Source organism: Meriones unguiculatus, chromosome 21, assembly GCF_030254825.1.
Source record: "Meriones unguiculatus strain TT.TT164.6M chromosome 21, Bangor_MerUng_6.1, whole genome shotgun sequence".
NCBI lineage: Eukaryota > Metazoa > Chordata > Mammalia > Rodentia > Muridae > Meriones > Meriones unguiculatus.
In genome coordinates this window covers 32,511,045-32,533,243 of record NC_083368.1, presented here as the reverse complement: position 1 = coordinate 32,533,243, position 22,199 = coordinate 32,511,045, and the positions used below count along the sequence as shown (strand labels likewise).

The 22,199-nt window shown below is 42.2% G+C and overlaps 1 long non-coding RNA gene across 4 annotated transcripts in view; it reads left to right on the top strand.

Annotated features, from left to right (window-relative positions):
• Window positions 1-22,199, top strand: part of LOC132649699 (uncharacterized) — a 69,565-nt gene that overhangs the window by 21,540 nt on the left and 25,826 nt on the right. For 2 of the 4 annotated variants that reach the window (XR_009588191.1, XR_009588193.1), the window contains exons 2-4: window positions 3,057-3,257; window positions 13,825-13,898; window positions 14,640-14,807. This is a non-coding gene — a long non-coding RNA (uncharacterized LOC132649699). Of the gene's footprint in view, window positions 1-3,056; window positions 3,258-13,824; window positions 13,899-14,639; window positions 14,808-16,021; window positions 16,534-20,431; window positions 20,589-22,199 lie in introns of those variants that run through there. The other 2 variants (XR_009588192.1, XR_009588194.1) reach the window with 2 other exon arrangements.

The following is a 22,199-nucleotide window of genomic DNA, read 5'->3' as shown; positions in this document are numbered from 1 at the left end:
TGATATATTGTGAGAGAATTTGCTTTCATATGAAATGTCATACTTGGCTAATACTCTACTTTAAATTTTAAGTGTCCATCTCCATAGCTAAACTGTTAAAAGGCTTCTCTCCAGTTTGTGCTAATGAGATGTGGTAAAGGCTTTAGGAAGTAGAGCCTTAAGGAAGGACTTCAGTGCATTGGACGCTTGACCTGAAAAGAAATAAAGGGACTCAGGTCTCTTCCTCTATCATGTCTTATCCAGGATAGGTCAGTGTTTTGACCCTGCCATGCACTCCCTCTGTAATGCATCACCACAGGTCCAAAAACAGCAAGGACAACTCAGCAGAGACCATAATTTCTAAAACTTTGAGCCAAAAGGACCCTATTCTCTTTGTAAATTGGTCACCTTGGGTGTTATTATAATGATGGAAAACTGAGTAACATCCACTGTACTTTCAAATCTGTTTGCCTCGGGAAGGAGAATTGGGACATGGAACCACACAGAAAAGACATCTGTACCTATGGCTGGCCTTTTCACCTTCCATATGCATGCTTCGTAGTCAAGCAGCTAGTCTGAGAAATCTACAGTGCAGTTGCCTGAGCTTATGGAGCACTTCCTGCCTTGCTGAACTTTGCTTTTCTGCAACCAAGAGATTTTAATTTCTTCCTTGTAGCTTCCAACATGGGAGAAGCAGTTTTTTCTTTCCTGTGCATCCAGTGTGACTTGAGTTGTTATAGTCTTGAGTTTGTGTCTTTCTTCTACTTAAAAAGATAGGTGGCATATATAATTAGAAAAGTTGGGATCTGCACAATTGTACAGAAAGAGAAACTGTCTGGGGCCAGACATTCATTAGAACAGGGAAGGAACAATACAAGACCTTGATGTGCAGAGACTGGTTTAGCCTGTCCCAGCGTCTGCACGCAAAGGAGGGAAACTATGCACATTCAGATACACAAACCCACCATGAGCAAAGCTCAACACTTCCCCAGTCTCCAGCAAAATGAGTTGTTACAGGTTCTTAGCAGGAGTTGACAGTTAAGCTGAGTGAACAATCGTATGAGGCAGGGGAGTGGGAGTTCCCGCTGCTCAGCCACATGCCTCAGGTGCTCTGGTGAGTGTGAGGCCGAGGGCCAAAAGCTTTCCACCACCCAAGAAGCCCCATCCTGAATCCAGCACCCCTATGGCGTGTTACTCTGTTTATGATCATGGAAACTCCTCCGTTTCTTCCAATGATTTCCTCTGGCACGATAAGGATTTTGTGAGGTGCCAGGGGAGATATAATTCATCAGAATCAAGTAACGATTTGTAATATTTAAACTATTCCATTAAACCAGGAAGCAGGTCAGAAAGTAACCTTTAAATACAGCCGAGGGAAAAAAGTCAGCCCAGCAGCTTAAAATATATATCTTTTGCAGGAAGCATGGAGCATATAATTAGCTGTAATTTTTGCAACTGCAGTCAGGAAGCTTTATTTTCTGGCTGATAGGCCGTGTTACCTCCTGATGGCCTGGGAAACCAAACGCTAGGGTTACATTCCTGCTTCCCACGTCGATCCTGATGGGTGGCTTTGGATAGGGAGGACTGGGAGAAAAAGCCAAGAGAAGGGATGAGCAGGGTGGGGCTGAGGGCCCAGGGAGTGGCAGGAAAAGACCACAGTGAGTGCCTCTTCATCCTTTCATAAGGAGGCTCTGGATTTTTAGAATTATATTCAAACATATTCTGATTTCCAGCACACTGATTTCCCAGAGACATTTTTAATGCTTAATATATTGGGCAAAAGCTATATTCCTTGGCTCCTACTGGCAGTCCGGGAGGAAGCTAAATGTGCTACTGTTAAAGGATCACTTTTATTTTGGGCTGTTTCAACAAGCAGAGGTTATTTTTTTTTTCCAGTGGGCAAGTCGCAGTCTGGCGGAGGCATTAAAAATTAGTAAAGGTGGAAATGCTTTGAAACATTTGATCTCCTCTCAGGAAGCTGAGCAGAGGGGAGGGGAGGCTCCAAAGAAGCCCTGCTGGGTGGAAGCATATGCACCAACAATGAGATTTTTCTTCAGTGCCTCCCGTGGCCTTGAATTCTCCCCACCAGTCTGGCAAGGAAGGAGGGGAGAGATCTCTCTTCTCTGACATCTGCTAATTCTCCTGGAGTCTTTAAGGGAGGCCAAGAAAGCTCAGATGGGGACAACAGAGCAAAAGCCAGGAACACGCTAGTAAATAAATTGGATTGTTGTTGTTGTTTGCAGCCAAGGCTGCTTTAGTTTGCTGGGAAGTGAGTGGTGCTTGCCTTTGTTTTTCTGAAGATTGTCAGATCCTGGCTCCTCTTGCCCTCTGTGCCATATCAACCAGCTAACGGTTGAATAAATGCAGGAACAGATATCTGTTCTTAACAAGGATAGCAATTGACATTTTTTAAAAAAGTCCACCTCTTCCTGTTATTTATCAGGATTCTGCAGTGTACTAAAACTATTTTCTAACTCTATAAAATTTCTACAGTTCATTTGGTAAGTGAGATATATGATTTTAAAGGATTCAGTCTTTGAAAATATTGTATGCTCAGCTGAGCACTGGAAAAGCCTGAATGCGCTGTCTGTCTTCTGCTTCCTCGGGTGATCTCGCTTTGATGGGGACCACGTTCAGATGTGTATTATACTGAAATTCCCCAGATAACACATCTTGAATTATAAACTCAGGCGTCTTCCAGGTACTGGGGAGGAGGGGATAAAGCAAGAAGGTGAACAAACACTCATTAGATGAGAAATGGAAAGGCAAGGGGTTTCCTTCCAGGGACCTCCATGGCCAGGATTTATCCCACCACATCCCTAATATACAAATAATTGCTGCGAGCTCTGACTTGGTCAGATAAATCTGCTCCCTGCCTTATAGAATTAGCCTGAGACCATTTCTCCAAAGCTCTCATCCCTTCCTCAGCATCTGTTCATCTCTAATGTAACAGTCCTGTGCTGTCCTCTGGAGCAGAGCCGCATTGTCCCAGCTATGAATAAATCATCAACCCTATTTTATTAATAAGGCTAAGCTAACGGCACTCCCACCTTGGCCCTGCTCTTCCTTTCCTGCAGAGCCTCAGAAATGAGCACCACACTGCTCTTCCTGTGCTAAGCCTCAAGGATGCACCCCGAAGGATCCAGGCTCCGAGCCGCAGGCTGCCTGTCAGTAGAGAAACCTTGATTCTGAAGCCTTGGAGACTAGCAGATGGGTGAGTCATCTTTCAAGAGTGGCAGGTGCCTGGGACATCCACAGCCTCCTTGCCACCCCATGAGGTGAGACAGCTATATTGTCCTGTGGGGAGAGCCGGCTGAAGAGAAAGAGCTCAGGAGCCGCTCACCATGCTCTCATCTTTTAATAAACAACGATAAAAAAGATTTAAAAGAAATTCTTTTGGTTAAGAATATTTTAATATGATATCTCTCTTCTGCTGACCTCTAAGCCTTACTGTCTCCTTGGAAACAGGGAAATAAATTGCAAGCATTGCTTTCGAAAACTTTATCAGTGTAGAAAGCTCTTTGTTATGAACATACACCCTGTTATAGGTTATGATTTATGATACCTATTGTATCCAGGCTTCTTTTTAGACGCAAATGGCTGGTCAAGTTAAACTGAGCAATAAAAGGGGTGTGGGAGCTGGTGGCATGTGTCGACCGAACATCAGAATTAAGGATGCCGTAGCTTATCTCTGGCCTCTGTAAGTCTTTACTTTCAGGCAGACTGTTTTACAGGGTGAACTCCCCTGGGAATTTCTTGCAAGTGTTGGGTACTCAGTTGTCCTCTGAACTGTCTGAGACATGGGACTTGAAAGAACTAGAAACCGTTTGTCGTTTTCCTGGGAAATCAGAACAAATTCCAACCCAGGAGCCCTGGGTGGCTTATTTCCCAGACTTGCTTATTTCCAAGTCTCCCTACTCAGTATACAACAACCAACATCCACCCTGCACAGCGCCCAGGGCCTTCTCCGTCCTTCTCTCCCCTGTTCTAGCCCACCCACCAGTCTTGCCAGCCCTATCTTCAAAGCGTATTTTAATTCATCAACTAATTAGTTCTGTCACTATAATCCTCATTCTCAGCTACCGGCACCTCTTAGCTGGACCAACACAAGAGCCCTCTGACTTCGCCCTCCACTGGCGTTGCTGTCCCCTGAGTCCCTCTTCCATGTTTAACTACTTGGACCTTTTCAAATGATCATAATCAATGTCCGTATCTGCCAATGCCATCCCAAATAATCTTTCTTCTTATTGTGAAGATTGGCTTCTCAGTTACTCTCTTCATTGCTTGACAGTCTACCAGACAAAAGCAACTGAAGGAAGGGAGGGTTCGTTTTGCCTCGTGGTTCATCTTGGTGGAGAAGGGCATGGTGTCAAGAGTGTAAGGCTGGTCACGTGGTGTCTGTACTCAGGAAGCAGATCTCAGACAGAAGTAGAACAGGGCTGAAGACTCGGTCCTAAGCAACACGTTTCCCCTAGTGAATCTCTACCCTTAAAGATTCTAGTGCCTTCCAAAACAGGGCCACCAACCGGGAACCAAATGCTTGAACACATGTGGCCATGGATGACTTTTCACATTCAAGCCACAGAAGCTGAGATTCTGAAATCAAGGTGTCGGCAGCATTGAGTTCCTTCCGGCACTTTTGTGGGGCATTGTATCCTGTGTTCTCAGGGTTGCTAAGGAAGATCAGCAATCCTGTATTTCTTGGTTATGACTGTGTCCGTCAGGCTCTACTTCTGCCATACCATGGATCACATCCCTCTGTGTCTCTGTGTCTAAATTTTTATACAAGTTCACATTCACAAGCACCATGGCTTAATTTTAATTAACTAAGTAAGAAATGTGATAACCCATAGTGCCCATGAATGTGAGTTTATATGAAAATGGAGTTTTGCAGATATAGACAGGTTTTATAAGCTCCTGCTGTCTTAATACAATAACTGATATTCTTATGACATTAGGGAAATTTAGAGACAGAGACAAGAACATGGAATATACCATTGACTTATCTAACACGGAATACTCTGTGACCTTACCCAAATTCATATCCAATCCATATGAAAAATGTATTTCCTCTTATCTCAAATCCATGACCTATTGAATTAATTCTAAATCCAAATGTCATCTAACATAATCAAGTCAAGACTGGGGCTGTGGTAGCCCATGTCTCTAATCCCAGAGCAGGAAGGCTGGATGAGTTCCAGGGCTCCTTGGGATATATATAATGAGACTCTGTCAAAAAAAAAAATAAGTAAATAATATAATATAATGAATCCCAAAAGTCCAAAATGTAAGCTTTGGAATTATCTTAATCATGTGTTTGGAACCTCTCTGGGTTACCCTATATGGAAGCAAAACTCCTCTTCTTTTGTGGACCCAGGGGGCATATATAACAGGTTATCCACTTCATATATATATATATATATATTGAGATTACATACATATATAGGAAATGTGTGTGTGTGTGTGTGTGATTGGAAGGTTGGCACAGATGACAATTTTAAAAGGTAGAAAAAAAGAAAGATAATTCATGTGTTCCAAACAAGTCCCAGATCGACCAGGGAAAATTTATGTTTCTAGGCATAAGATAGTTTTGTATGGTTTTATACTTAGTCTTCTGGACCAGTCCCCAGTATGTTATGGGTGGCAACCCAAGCTTCTGAGAATTATAAAAAAAAGCATTGATTTTTTTAAGGTGAGGCTAAAAGGGAACAGCAGGCATTTAAGTAAAAGTTGAAAGTTTCTGAAAGCATTTTCTCTATCGTGTCAAGAGCACCGTCCCTTGGACTGGCTTTAGCCATGTCTGCAGCTCTCACCATTCAGGTAGTCCTTGAGAGTGAGAGAAGGAAAAGAAGAAAGTTTTGTGGTGTAAACGGTTTAAGCTTGAGATTATAAAGTAAACAAGACCAGCTCCAAGAGTGTAAACCTTGAGCATTTGAGCAAATGCCCTCATTAGAAAGATTCAGAAACGCTTCAAAGTTCTACACTGCCATTTTGAAAGGTATAATGTTTGAATGAAAAATATCATTTTAATTTTGCTTTGGTCTCCTAATTATTTAACTAACCCCAAATATAGAACACTATTATATACATCAATTTTGTAATTGTGTAATAAAAAAATGTAAGATATGTCTGGCATTGTTGACAGTTTCATTTTCAGACAGGCTTAGGATAATTTTAACTTTTTCTCTTCTTTGTATTTTCTAATTTTATACCTCTCCCATATATTATTTATATAAGGAAATGTATCTTTAACATTTTTTACTTCGATGCCTGCCCTATTTTTTACTTCCCCCTGGTGGGGCAACCTTGCCAGCCCACAGAGGAAGAGGATCCAGGCAGTCCTAATGAGACTATGGTCATAGGGTCACTAGGCTGGGGTCATATAGTAGAGAAGGAGGACTTCCCTTTCACTGAACTAGGAGAACGACAGGGGAGAAGAAGGAGAGAGGGTGGGACTGGAAGGAGATGAGGGAGGGGGCTATAATCAGGATATAAAGTGAATAAATTGTAAAAAAAATATACATAAATAAAATAAAAAGACAAAAAGTAAAAAAATAAATAAAATTTTGGAATCTGTTTATGGAAATGTCAGAGAAATAAATTACTGAAAAGGTCTGATTTCTAGCTTAAAGTCAGTCCTTAACTCTTCTTTTACATGCAGAGTTTATTGGGGAGTAGTTATCTGGACAGAGGAAGTGGGATGCTCCTTGTGGCCAGGGGTAGATTCATGGAGATGCTTCCAAGGTCTTGAAGCTATCTCTATATCATCCATAAAGAACAGAATTGGGAATATGCCTGTGATACTCATAATGCATTTCATTCTGAAGACCTAACTCCTGGTTCCTATTTCTCTCCAAGTTGCCAGTGTACTGAAGAAGAAACCCTTAGAGCCCTAGCAATGGGCCATCTGCATGGCTGTGAGGTGAACACACTGCCTGGGCCAGACATTTCTTTCTCTCCTTTAAGCTTTTCTTTAAAGTGCTTCTTAAGCTTCAATCTTTTACCTTCCAAATAAAGTTGTGTTTCCCATTTCATGTAACAAAATTCTTATATGAGACATTTTTATGATGAGCAATTTAATGTCACCTGTATCCAATCTTGGTAATTCAATATGTCTTCTGGGATGTAAAAAAGCAAAACATCATGACAATTAATTCATGAGTATACCCTTCTGAAGTATCTGATGCTTAAAATGACTTATCTTTGTCTATTTGTCTCAGGTCGGAGCTCTGTTTCCCTGTCTTCTGTTACTGGTTAATTAGCTTGACTATTTCCAGAGATGTCCTTCAGTGGATTCTGACTTTTCATTACTTGACAGCTCTTGTTTTGGATTCTTGGGACTCAGAATCTAGAGCTCCGATTAAGAAATTTCAAGCTAGTCTAGTAATAATGGCATGAAGAGAGAGAAAGATGTGCTGCAGCTTTTAGCCTAACCCTGTTACCACAGAGTGGAAACATCATGGGAGACCTAGATCAAGCCACCATCATACAAAAGACTCCGTGTGGGATACAGAAAAAACTATCTGAGTCAAGGCTGAGTCAAGTCAACCTCAGGAAGCTAAAAAGATATGAATTATAGTAAGAGGTAGAGCTCAGCTTTAAAGCTTTGGGGGGTGGGTTTGCTCAGTGGGAACAGCAAACCGAGACACTAACTTTCTTCTCCAGCTTCCTCCTGTTAGCATCGAAGCACTGGCATTACCAAGTCTAGGGTGTGGTGCCCACAGGTAGTCAAGAGAGTGAGCGGATGAATTTCAAGTGATTAAATTCTAAACCGTGTCTTCTCCTCGCACCATATGAGTTTCTTTAAGGAATCCCTTTCCAGCTTTTTCAGACCTAACTCTGGGCTGCCATTCAGACATTTGGCCCATAATTGTCTGATTTTGGCAGTAATGCTTTGCCTGGCATTTCTGTAGAGCTAATTTCTATCTAAACTACTTCAATATGGATAAAGTACTTGTGGTCTAAAACACAGCGTGTCATTTGAAGTTAATGCGTTTTGATTGCTGTGAATGCCTTGTCTGATAGAGCGGTATTTCATAAATGACATGATGAGCTCTTTCTTCCAGACTTTTCAGCCTGCTCTGTAACTATATTGTTTTTAGAAGTGCACTGTAGAATTTTTACAGTGCACGCCAGAAGAAGGGATAGATTTGATGGCTTGCAAAGAAAGTGTGACAAACTGCCATATTTATTAGGATTATGAGAAATCACAATCTTTATGAAATTTCAAGTGCCAATCATATTTTTAGGCCTATACATGTGAGTGGGGTTGCATTACAAACCAAAATTCAGAGACTTTTGCTTATAAAAATACTTCTAAAGAATTTCTTGTGAGTCCCCGTGAAGCAATCCTGTTTGTTCTCAGGCCTGAGCTTTTCCTTCTCCCTCCGTTTCCCCAGACACTCGCTACTCCTGTGTGACCTCACAGGACAACTGTTTTCTCTTCTACTGCGACCTCTGACTCTTCCACACTTCCCGTACCAAACTGTTCACCGTTGCATTCTGATTCCTGCCATTATCTAGATACATGGTTGTGCTTCTTGGGCACAAGGTTTTGCAAACTCTTGCTGGAGCAGAATTAGTTCCAAACACACATTCTGCTGTCCTGCTTGGTGCGGGACTCGGATAAATGAGTAGGTACAGAGAAGGCTCATCTCCATGGACACTGACAGGAACCGGTCTGCACCCAAGGCAGTCCCCACACCGTATCCTGAAGCTCTGTAAGGTCACATTTCCATTAGCCTTCCCCGGGGAGTGGGGAGATACTGTTATGGAAGATGTCCAGCTTGTCTGAATCACAGTCATTTGCCTAGGGCACATTTTAAATGGGACTTTGTCTTGGTCCATTTTTATGTTTGTTTTGTTTCAATTTTGCAGCAACAGAATGCCTAAGACTGACTAATTTATAAAGGATACATGTGGGAGTTGTGTTGTAGAAGTACCAATTGGGGATAGTCACCTCACAATCAGTTTTTACCTGCATTCTGACCAGTTGTGGTTTTCTGTAATAGTCTCCATCTGTTGCAAAGAGAAGTTTCTTTGATGAGGGATAAGGCTCAATGAAGATCACTGAAGATGGGGTGGAAAGATTGTGAGAGCCGGAGGGTCTTTTAAAATGACAGGGAAGCTTTACCCATGGTACCTAAACATTACGGCTGCTTAAACAAGAACTGAGCAAGTACACCACCAAAGGACATGCTAACATAGAGAGAGAAAAATCTCATGGAGTCCTACCCACAGACAAAGCACTATAGGCAACAAAGGAATGCTGGGAGCTGGAGAAATAGTCTCCTTGGAAGAGTTCCCAAATTGGTTATCTAGTACCAACTGGTCATCCCTGAAATCATACACATACACTCAACACCAAACATTTATATATTTATATGTAATAAATATATAAAATGTATTTATATATTTATGCATATGTAACAATAGCAATTAATTAAAAACAATCCATGAATTTGAAGGGTAGTGGGGGTGGGGGATAGGAGGGAGGAAAAAAGAAAGAGAAACTATGCGATTTTATTTTAATTTTTAAAAATCAGAGAATTGTTTCTTTTGATTCTGAGGATTAATATCAGTGCTCCAGTAGCATTTGGTGAGGACTGTCTTACTATACAATGTCAAAAAGCACCACATGATGAGAGAGAACACATGTGAACCTGTGAACATGTGAGTGAGTCTCTGTTCTTATAAAGCCACCAATAGTGTTATTGGGACCTCGCTCCCATGAATGACCACTTATTCCAATTATTCCCAAAGACCTCACTTTCAAGTACCATAAACCTATGAATTCGGAGACGAAGTTTTAATCCAGCACATGGATTAAACCATATAAGGTTCCTACCATGAAAACACAGCCAATAATTACACGAAACTCTGAATACCTGTGATAAATGTGTAAAGATTCATTGATTTTTCTCTAGTGGGGAGTGGAAAGAACATGGGAGTCGGAAGCATATCAGTATTGTCAATCATGCTTGAACCTACATTATTACTATTTTTATCTTAAACATAGGAAGACCGGAATAGAAAGAGGTTAAGCAGTTTGCTCAAAAGCCACAGCAAGTAAGTTTACAGAAGTAGAGTTTGAGTTCAGGCTGCCTGATCAAGAACACTCACATCTTGTAGTATCTGTGTATCTTGTGCTAATGAACTGCTGAAGGATGGATAACTCCAGTATGGCCAATTGATCTGTGTATCAGACAGTGTTTAGAAGTATTCTGTCCTTATCACTAGACACCAGTAGTTTTACCCCCAGCTATGTCTCTAACATTCCGGACCAGTTGCCAATGAGAACTATTGTTTGGTACTAAATGTTTCCACGGCATGAAAATGTGCCTTATCGTCATTCTGACTAGTAAGTAGTCCTTGTCCTCAGGAGGGTAGCAGAGGAAGCTGAGGATAGACATCAAATGAGTTAAGATAAACATGATACTTTGGCAAGGTCTGTATTGAGAATGGACACCAGAGTAGGTAATTCTCATTGCTGCTGCTCTGTTGTTGTCATACTGATGGGAAAGACAAGGAGTAGGACAGAGGAAAGGCTCTGAAGGGAACAACAGCAAAATTGAAGCATGATCATTTCACACACTAGAGGCTCTAGTGTAGAAGGTCCAGCTCTCTGAACCAAATTCAGCAGCCATGGCAAGTGATAGGAACTATGAAAACACAGTTAAAACAGTTTGGTACAGACAAAAAGGAAAATCACCAGAAAAAAAATAATCCCATGAGTTATTACTTAAAGGTTATTTTGAAAACATTTTCTCTTTCTTGCAACAATCCTTTTTATTTTTATTGGAATTTTCGAATTTCCCATATGTTTGTTAAACCAGTAAGGGTACTTGTCTCTAAGCCTGATGGCTTGCATTTTATACCTGGGATGGAAGAAGAGATCTGAATCCTAAAAGATTTCTTCTGATTGCTACTGTAAAAGTGTGTTTCTATCTAAATATCCCTAGACCTAGGCCTAGAAGCTTCTAGGCTCTGCATAATTTAATTTTCTGTAAAGCTAGACCTTGAAGGCTTCAGTTTTTCTGCCAATCTAGGCCTAGAATATTTTCAGCCTGCAAGACTTACTGATGAAGAATCTCACTCACCCTTTCTAATTCTCTCTGAACTCTGGCTAGCTGGTTCAACTCAGCTATTCTGGCTCAACCTCCTCTGTAAGCTGACTGATACAAGTTTGCTTCTCTCAGCTTCTGACTGAATTGCTCTGCTTGAAAAAACTGCCTCTGAACTCCACGAGCCTGTAGCACTGACTGCACCGACTGCGAGAACTGAGTTTCCATATCTTGAGGCGATCGACCTCTGCCGCTAATTGGGATACAGCTCATGTCAAACAGGCAATGGCTTAAGGAAGATAGAGAGTAGAAACACAGAAGAAGGCTAGCTGATGTGTGCAAGGGCAGCTCAGAAAGGGAAGTCCTCACAAACTCTTACCCTGTTGTTTAATAGAGAATGGAGCCAAAGTAGGCAGCCAGCTCTGGCTAGTAATTACAAGAGAAGTAATAAGTCAGAGGAAGTGGGTGCGACATCACGCCTGTATGAGGCTGTTTCTGCAATCCATTCCAGTTCAGGATGGAGCCTGATCTTCTTGGATCACAGTTGGCTCTGCTTCTGTGTGCTGACCCTTGGAAGGCACTTCCCTGGGCAACTGTTTTCAATGAGCAGGGAACCCCTTCAGTGACACTTTCAGTTTAAGCTTTCTCCTTTCAAATGAGTTTGTGTTTTCACCAGTTGGAACCTTTCATGGGTGGTGTCTTGTCCTTGGGCCATCTATTCTATTGTCACACGGCAGACAAAACAAGAGGATTCTGCTTAACAATCCTAGGATGCTTTTCATCATACATCTAGAACGCAATTGTAAACTTCTTTGAGCTCTTTTCCTACAGACTGCACTTCCCCCTGTTGTTCCTTTTCACAGTGGACCCGGATAATACAGCCTGGATGCCAGCCTGGCTTGAAATTTCTTCCATCAAACATTAGCTCATCACTTTAAAAGTCAGCCTCACTTAGGTTCCCTGGGCAAAGGAATGATGCAGTTAGACTCTTTACCTAAATATAATCTGAATGGCTTTTAGTCAAAACTCTTGGTACAGTTCGTGCTCTACCCTCTCAAATCTTATGAGCAAGGACTCCACTGTCCACATTTTTTCTCAGCCTTCTGCTCTTCCTATCTCCCATCAGAATAGCCCCTAAGCTCTGTTTGTAGTATTAAGGGATTTTCTAGCCCAAAGCTCCAAATCATTCTACAATCCTCCCACAAACAAATTACGATGACTCAAGACCCATATGCTTAGGTTCAACATAGCCACAGCCCACTTCTTGGTACCAATTTTCTGTTTTAGCTCTCTTTTCCATTACTGTGGCAAAGCACCCGGCAAGAACCTAAGCAAAAGAAGCGTTTAATATGGCCTACAGCTCAAAGACACAGTCCATCATGTCTGAGAAATTTCGGTTGCAGGCCAGGAGCCTGAGGCAGATGGTCACATTGCATGCCTACCTAGGAAGCAGAAAGCCAGAGAGTAGTCAATACTTTTACTTGGCTATCATTTTCCTTTTGATGCAGTCCAGGACCCCAGCCCATGGAACAGTGTCACCCACCTTCACGGTGGATCTTCCAATCTCAATTATTCTAACCCAGATAACTCCTCACAGGCATCCCCAGATGTTTGTCTCTTAGGTGATTCTAGATTTTTATCAAGTTGACAAGCAATAAAAACCATGATAGGGACATACACATATTTATGCCTAATTTAAACTTACAGTCAGCTAGCTTTCTACAGTGGGTTCTTTACTCACTGATTCCACAGATTTTTGCACTGAAAATGTGCAGGAAAATTCATTCATATGGAATATTTACATGTTGTTTCTTGTTATTATTTCCTAGACAACATAACATATTTATATAGCATTTATATTTTATTACGGATTTGACATACTCCAGAGATGATCTGAAGAATATGAATGAAAAGATATGTATAGAGTAGATGCAAAGACCACATCATTATATGTAAGGGGTCTGAGCATCTTCAGATTTTGGTATCCTTAGGGGGTTTGTCCTGGAATTAATCCTCCATGAATATTATGGGACAATTGGTGGTCAATCATCAAAATTTATAGCATAGTAATCTGGAACCCTCTGCTCATCTAAGTGACATAGTGAAGGGTGAAGAAAAACCATGATTTCAGGGCAGACCTGGAATATTTCCAACACTGTTACTCTGTCCAATCTGCTGATCTTTGCCCTCACTTTCCCCAGTATATGCAGAGGCTGGATATTGGTGGTCTCTCCAGTTCCAGTGAGAGATGTTGAGATGTCAAGGGAATGCAGGTGAAAGAGGTGAAGGGCATGTTCCATCAGGCAGATGAATGCATTTGCCTGCTCTATCCAGAATCACATTTACTAGTTAGAAAACAGCCAAGCGAAACAGCCAGTGCAAGCCACTTAACATTCCTTTGCATAGAATTTAACAGGCACAGAGACAAAATCCAAGTTTGCTTTAGTCTTCCTTCTCTCCCCGCCCCCCCCCCCCCCCCAACTAAAATGCATGATACTTTGCCATATGGACCAAGCAATTCCTGGAGAGAAAAGTGAACAGAGCTTTTTAACGAGCCAGGCTGGCATCTTTAAATTGAAAGGTCCCCTTCCCCCTCCCACCTCCAATGCTCTGCAAGCATCTCCTGGCTGATGCGCTGCCTCATTTCAAGCCTGCCTTGGATCCACTCCACCAGGCATATAATGGGCCAGTTAAAGCTGCTCAACAGAGACAGCATGTGTGAATTTTATTTTAAAGGAGCCACGACTGTTCACTCTCAAGGAAATGTTGTTGTCTTGTGTAGGCCTGGATCCAGTCTTTGTTGGAGAACGTGAACATACCCTTGGCCGCAACGTTGAGCTAATCTAACCAAGTCAGGTACACCGAGATTTCTTGCCATTTTCTCTTTCCTTGTGTAAAGGTTGTCATCATTTCACACACATTTTGCAATGATATAGGTCGTTCTGTTACCGCCTTCCTTGTAGGGATGGGGGGGAAGGGATTTTATAGCTGAGTTTCAATAATTCCGAATTTACTTCTTTAGATCTCCCTCTCTTCTGCCTTCTACATGCCTTTCTTTTCTATTAATCTATAATGTATCTTTTCTGTGACACACAAAAACACAATGTTGGGATAAACAGCTGTGAGTCAAGTCTTTGCTCTATTTGAATTTTGAAGATGGAATTAATAAACCCAATCTATGACACTTCCAAAGCAATGTGGAGGTGAAGGTAACTTATCAGACTAAGGAGGGAGAGGAGGCAAAGCAACAATTAAGTTTCACTATTTAAAACAAACAAACAAACAAACAGCAATTACAACAACAAAATTCACACTGAGAAGGGAAACTGCTGTCACCAGTTTTGGAAATCCAACTATCCAGTCCACACTATTTCAGTCATGAGAAACAAGGGCCAGAGAGGGGAGTGGCCTCAGCTTTTGGTACCATTTGTTGATGCAGCTGTTCGTGTGTTTTAAACAATATGGCTACTGATGAAATTATTTTTATGAAATATTTATGTCCTTCCATGGACACTCAATGTGGTACAGAAGAAAAAATTCAAATGCACAATGACTAAATGGACTGTCGAGTCTAACGACTTTCTCTCTACTTTTCAGAAGGGATATCCTGTGACTTTAGCCTGTCAAGTGTGCCTGAGAAATAAAAGGAGGGAAATAACCCCCCAAAACAACAAATACCACGCCCCAGCCATCAACAAAGAGAGCAGAAACAGCTGGCCACAGCACTGCCAGATGTAAGTTACAGTGTGGAGTGCACAGAAACAGGTGAGATCAGTTTCACTCAGTCATAATATCCATGGGAGGCAGACCCACATGTTTGTGTCTTAGTGGGAATGGGGCAAATCACAAAGGAAGGCTAGATTTAGCACTCAAAAAGGAATGCAACCCTCCTCCTTAAAAATCAAGAGGAAATAATTATTAGTGGTGACCTGTACTTGTGTTCTGAGAGCTAGGAAAGAAATAGTCTATTTCCTCACCTGAGTGAAATTCAAGGAGGACTTCCCCTGGGTCCTTCTTATTACTTAGCTTCTTTGGGTCGGTGAATTGTAGTGTGGTTATCCTTTGATATGTGGCTAATATCTACTTATAAGTAAGTATATACCATGTGTGTCTTTCTGGGGCTGAGTTACCATACAAAGGATGATCCTTTCTAGTGTCTAGCCTGCAAATTTCATGATTCCCTTGTTTTTAATAGCTGAGCGGTATTCGGTTGCTTAAATGTGTGACATTTCATTTATCCATTCTTCGGTTGAGGGACGTGTAGGTTGTTTCCAGTTTCTGGCAGTTAGGAATAAGGCTGCTGTGAGTAAATGTCCTTGCAGTATGAAGGAGCATCTCTTGGGTCTGTGCCCAGAAGAACTATAGCTGGGTCTTGAGGAAGCACTATTTCCAATTTTCTGAGAAAGTGCCAGAATGATTTCCAAAGTGGTGGCACACTCCCACCAGCAATGGAGGGGGTTTCTCCTTGCTCCACATCCTCTCCAGCATGTCCTGTTACTTGAGTTTTTCATCTTATCTGTTCTGACTGGTGTAAGATAAAATCTCAGTTGCTTTGATTTGCATTTCCTTGGTAAGTGAGGACACTGAACACTTCTTTAGGTACTTCTTGGCCATTCCAGATTTCTCTATTGAGAATTCTCTGTTTAGCTCAATACCCCATTTTCAATTAGATTATTTGTTTTGTTGTTATTTAATTTTTTTGAGTTCTTTATATACTTTGAATTGTAGTTCTCTGTCAAATGTAGGGTTGTAGGGTTGGAGATCAGATGTGGGGAGAGTGGGAGTGGGAAGACAGAGGACTTGCAGAGAGAAGTGATGCTGTGAAACTGTGGGCAGGGCCATCTCTGTGACAAGATGGAGACCTATGACAGGGTAGGCTCATAGGAGGATATGGGGTAACTCTAGCTGAGACTCCCAGTAGCGGGGTCATTCCCACAAAAACTTCAACCCAAAATTTATCCTGCCTACAACATGTGCAGGGCTAACTATAGAGCCGAGATTGAGGGAATGTCCATCCAATGCCTGGCCCAACCTGAGACCCACGCCATGGGAGAGAGCCGACCCCTGACACTATTGATGATACTTTGCTCTGCTTGGAGAAAGGAGCCTAGCATAGCTGTCGTATGAGAGGCTCCACCCAACAGTGGATCGAAACAGATACTGAGACTCAGAGCCAAACATTGGGCTGAGTGCAGGAAGTCTGCAGAAGAACTGGGAAAAGAATAGATGGACCCAGAGGAGACTGGATCTCTACAAGAAGACCAATAGAGCCAACTAACCTGGGCCCAGAGGGGCTTACAGAGCATCAACCAAGGAGTGTGCATGGACTGGGGTAGGGACCCTTACACATGTGTAGACAATGGACAGTTTAACCTTCCTATGGGCCCCCAGTGAACTTGAGTGGGTGCTGTCTATGACATGGACTCTGTTGCCTGATTTCACATCCCCCAAGTGGGGCTACCTTGCCTGGGCTCAGTGGATGAGGATGAGTTCAGACCTGATGGGACTTGATGTGCTTGGGAGGAGGTGTCTCCTTTTCTAAGGAGAAGGGGAGGGGGTATAGGGGAAAAGGGTGGGAGGGAGGATTGGGAGGAGAGGAGAGGGGGCTATGATCAGGCTGTAAAGTGAATATATAAATTAAAAATAAATTTAAAACATTTTTTAAATGACCAGTCTTGAATGAAACAATTCCCGTCTCCAATGGTGATGAGTATAGTTAAACAAAGGCTTTTAAATCAGCCTTGAAGTATGGCTAGTTCTCTATAAATGAGTCAAGATACAAGAGCCCATAGACTTTTCTAGTTCTACACTAGACAACAAAAATCAATACCAGAGAATTTTTCAAAAACTATTTTTGTATCTTTCTGCAAGTGAGAAACATAAGATGTCTGATTACTTGCATTTGGTTTGAGAAGCTGAGATCTGCCTTTCCTACCTCTCCCAAGTTAATCTCACTCCTTACCTCTCTATCCTGGGTCTTTTATGCTTCCCTCCTTCCTTGATAGCCAGTCGCAGAAGTAAACTGTGAAAAGCTGTTTAAGCCTCCTTAACGTCCTGAGAAAGGAAACAATCTGGCCATTATTATTTTTTTTTGTATTCCATGATATTAAAGCAATTCATCTGAATTTGTGCTAATGACAGTAAATCTCTCATGCTGACAAGCTGCGGTCAATTATTCTTTCTACAGCCTTTTCAATCCGAAGCACTAGGAAGTGCGTCAGTGTTGGGATCTTGTGGCTTGCTTATTCAAACAAAACAGCCAAGGGGCCTGAGCAGCTCTCTCAAGGCTTCACCACTGAGTGCTGAGCCCTCCCAGGGGCCAGAAAATATTGGGATACTTCCACTGGAATTTACACGGGTGGAGGAAATGGTTTAAATAAAGTGGGGTGTTATTTATCCCTATAATGAGTAGTTTAACAGCAACAATTAGGAAGGAAATTCTGCAAGCTTGAACTCCGGTTACTTATTAGTGCCACTGAAAATCAATTAAAGTATCTAACTAATGACAGGGATCCGCATCATCTGTCAACTGACAGATCCTGTTAGAGGGAAGAGGGAGTTGGTTTGTTTTGGAAAGCCTGTGATGTGGAGTCCATTATGTCGGTTTAGCTCCCAGACTAGGGAATGTGTGAAAGGGCTTGTCTCCACACAGCTGCGGATCTGCTCACCTGGGAGAGCAGAACTGTGTTAACTGGATATCCAGCTTATCTTGGATGTGGTTCATTAAGAAAGAGTTTTCCAAGAGCTGGGTGGGAAGATATTCTCTCTGCCAGACTAGCCACCTAGAATATCATTCTTCGGCCTCTAGGGTGCCATAATGCCTCCCACATCAAGTCCTTATTTCTTGTCCACTCCAAGGCCACCAACCCCACTTCTCTGCCACTCCCAGGGCTGTTTTCAGTGGTCTTGGGCAGTTTCACAAACATCATCATAATTCAAACTATGTCTGTGTCTTCTCTTAGCCTGTTATTAAAGATCGGCCCATCTCTTGTCTTCAGCCTACCCAAACATTCTTCTCCCTTAGTGTCAGCTTGGTCCTAGATCTTCTTTCTTGCAGAATCTAATACCAGACCACTCCTTCTCTGAGTGCCTGTGTGGGTCAGAATTTACTGCCTGGTAAACAGATTGTGAAAACCCAGCAGGGGCTATGTCTGAAGAATTTGCTTCTTGCCAGACATCTGGGAAACATCATTTACAGTTCCAAAGTGGTATTCTTCTAATCCTTGGTTTTTGTTACTGCTGTAGTTTACTCTCATGTTGGGTTAGATGGTGCAGTGACACCTAACTGGTATTCTCTCCTTGACGCCTAACTGACACTCTCTCATCCATCCATCCCTTCCACACAGCAGTGTGTTTAGAATGGTGACTCAGAGAAGTGACTGATGGGTATCCATCTCCTACTACACTGAGTCAGTGGGAAATTGTCTTGCTCCCCCCACCACCCACAACCCATGTAGTCTCTCCGTCCTTCTTCTTGAGCCAATACTGGTAGGGAAATGATGATAAAAGCACTCATCAGTAGGAGATAATGAGCTCTCTCCCTTGCCTTGTATTCTCAGAGCAGCCTCGGCAAGCCAGGAAACTAAGAGAGGAGAATACTCTCAAATAATCCTCCAAGTGACTTCAAAGCTTGCATAAGGTTCAAGTTTGGCTCAAGGGGTGGGCAAAACATGGGTCAGCCAGCTTTGTTAGGTCAGCCAGACACTGTGGTCAGCTCGCCTTGTTTGGGATGAACCAAGAATTTCTGTACTTCCCATCTCAGTACAGATATTGGAAGTTTCACTTCACTTCTCGAAGCTTTCTTTATGGATTAAAAAATCTCATTTTGCCTTGGAGTGATACTCACCCAGGGATCCACTTTCTCATCCTTCCTGTTCATGGCGTATCCTGTGTCACTAGTTGCTCTGTACCTGTAGTGATTACAGACGTCTCTATCTGTCTCTGTTTCTCTCTCCACTAGCATTTTCCTCCAACAAGGAAAATGAAGACACATGTCACATAGTCAAGGACCTTGGCTATAAAGAAACAAGAAATCTGGCTGGTGGGAAAATCCACAACATGCTTTTATTAAAGCTTCATGCTAGTTTCATCAAGAAACATAGCCTATAACAAAGCATTGAAAACAGAATGTTCTCAGGCCTCAAACGAAAAGACAAGACAAACATCAGACCATATCAAAGGACTGTTCAAATTCCTTCAACGGCTAACCTCTATGACAGTGTTCAGCACACTGCAGTGAAATCATCATGCCTACATTATAATAGTCACTCAGATGGTGGTGTGGGGCATATCCCTGGAGGTTAATTCAGTGTTCAGTGTACAGGGGGGCCTTAGTCGAATATCTGGTCACTTGCTCATTATAAACATATCAGGTGATAGATATAGAGGTTTCAAAGTGTTAAGATAAACAGCATCTGTCTTCCATGATTGCCAGGCCCTGCCCGCTCATCAGAATTCTCAGAAACCTATAGAAATACCAGTATAGAGGCCTGACTGCCGGAGATGTTAGCCTAGTGGTTTCACTTAGGGTCCATATTCTGTGTTTTTAGTAAGCTTCCTAGACACTGCCAATGATAAGTCAAACTGGATGGATTGTGCTGGTGGGTGATAATAAGGCCAAGTGTTTTTATATCTTTTTTCCTGAATATAAATGATATCACTTGATTACTATTTTCCAAGAAGAGCAGTGTGCCTTTTAAGTTCCAGACAAGCATGTGAAGCCGAAAGAGTTCCCAAAATTGGAAAAGTCAGAGCCAGGATTTGAGCCCAGGGTTTCAATCTAAAACCTCAGCATTGTTTCTGTGTACCCAACCCCTCCTGAGAGTGATGGCCAAGGCTAGCTCTACCGTCAGTAAGCGTAGGTCATCATTAAGTGGACAACCAGCATTATCAGGTTCCCATCCTAGGTTCTCACACATTTCTGAGAAGGACGCAAAGGGGGAATGGACCAACATGGGGAGAGATCTTCCCAGGGGTGGCAGATAATAAAGTTATTTCCAGTTGTTGCCTTATAATAGAGAGACAAATGAACTGCAAATTTGGTCTGAATTTAGATGGGCTTAGTTCAGACTGCGCATGGTCTCTCTGTAGGAGGACATGCTAAATGAGACTGCAGATGCAATCCTTTCACTGAACATGGTTCATGGATTTAATCCTCTCGCTTCTTTCTGCCTTACTTACTCCACTCTCTGCAGTGTGGTGGGCATAACTCATCAATGGCTTTATCCCCTTATTATCATATAAGCCAATATGACATTAACAGGGCAGTTGATGGAGACAGATAAAAATTTTAGCTGCCGCTCTGGATTAGGAGCACAGCGAGTTTCGTTTTGTAATTACAAGCTTCAAGAACGCAATGTCAGCAGAATGCATCTCCATTTCCTATTCAGGTACCCGACCTGAGGCGATTCCCTGTCACAACATTGACAAGAAAAGCCCAGAGCTTCAAGAGTATGGACAAAGGGCTATCCTGCCATTCAAGGACATACAGTCTGCCCAGCCTGGAAGAGACAGAAGGGCTCTGTGAAAAAGGCTGATGTTTAAATGTTTTTATGCTGGTACACATGCACTCTCTCTCTCTCTCTCTCTCTCTCTATATATATATATATATATATATATATATATATATATATATATATATATATCATACACACACACACAGCATGGAGGAGGGTACAGAGAGGAATGGAAAAATAAGCTGAAACAAATGAGACCTTTTAGATCCCGATCGCCCTTAAACTACACATGAGATTGTTTCAGGACAGGGGAGTATGTAATCATGGTCAGTTTTCTTCTTTTTCTAAGTGTGACCAACAGAAGCTAGGGAACAGGCTTGAAAAAGGGAAGAGGCAGTAGGGAATGTGCCTAGCCATTTCTCAGGACACAGCCATTCAGGACACAGATCTGATGGGCCTGTTTCCTCATATCTGTAATACAAAGTTTGGAGAATTCTGGTGAAGGCGGCAGCCTATGACAACTCTCCTTTTCTTGTCTCCTGGTTTGGGACTTTGGGGGCCTGAAGCTTATAAAATCAATTCTGTGGGTCCATTGACTTACACATGCACAATCAGGCCGAAGTTTAAGTATGCACTTTGGAAAGCTGCTGGCTTGATCTATAAATGAGCTTGATCTTAAAAACGAGCCTCACCACCAATGTCCTATCTATTCAACTATAAAATACGCGTTCACTAACATCAAATACTAATGAAGCGTTACTGGTGGGGTGAACGTAAGAGCAAAGGTGGCCAGGTACAATCCCGCGGAAGGGAGCTTGGAGACAAGCTCAGGCATAACAATGATTCTGTTCACTGCCACTGGCTGTAGATGAGGGCGAGGGAGGCAGGAGGCAGCTAGCTGTAATCTCGCCGAAACCACCGTGGAGAAGACCAGACACATGAGGACTGAATCCCACCATCTCCAGTACCAAGTTTCTGTGTTTCTGTCTTCAGCGTGACTCACAGAAGATCATTAGTAGTAAGCGCCACACCAGGAGGCATGGAATATGTGACTTTTAGGATGGTATGGTATTGTCTACTCACTGTAGCATTTTTATTGGGGATTGCTACGGTTTGAAATAAAATAAAAGCATCGTAAAGTTACGACAACAGGATCCACAAGAACAGATCAGAATGACCATGCACATCTTCAAGAATGATTGTAGAGCACTGACCTACTGATCATAGCGCTGATGAACTTGTCAAGTTGACTGCGTATTTATCTAGGCCGGTTGCCTTAATGTGATCTAGAAGGAACTTTCATTGTCTTTTCAATTCTGTAAAGTATGGTAGCAAGGGACTAGAGTTAGAGACATAGCTCCTTTGACAGACTGCTTGTCTAGCATGTGTGAAGTCCTGGATTTGATTCCCAGTGCCACGTAAAACTGAGTATAATGGCAAAAGTTTGTAACCCCAGCACTTGGAGGTCCAACCTGCAGCATCGATCAGAAGTTCAAGGCTATTTTCAGCTACATAGCAAGTGTGAGGACAGCCTAATCTACATGAGCCCTTGTCAAACAGAAAGAAAACGTGAAAGAAAGAAAGAAAGAAAGAAAGAAAGAAAGAAGGAAGGAAGGAAGGAAGGAAGGAAGGAAGAAAGAAAGAAAGAAAGAAAGAAAGAAAGAAAGAAAGAAAGAAAGAAAGAAAGAAAGAAAGGTGGGAA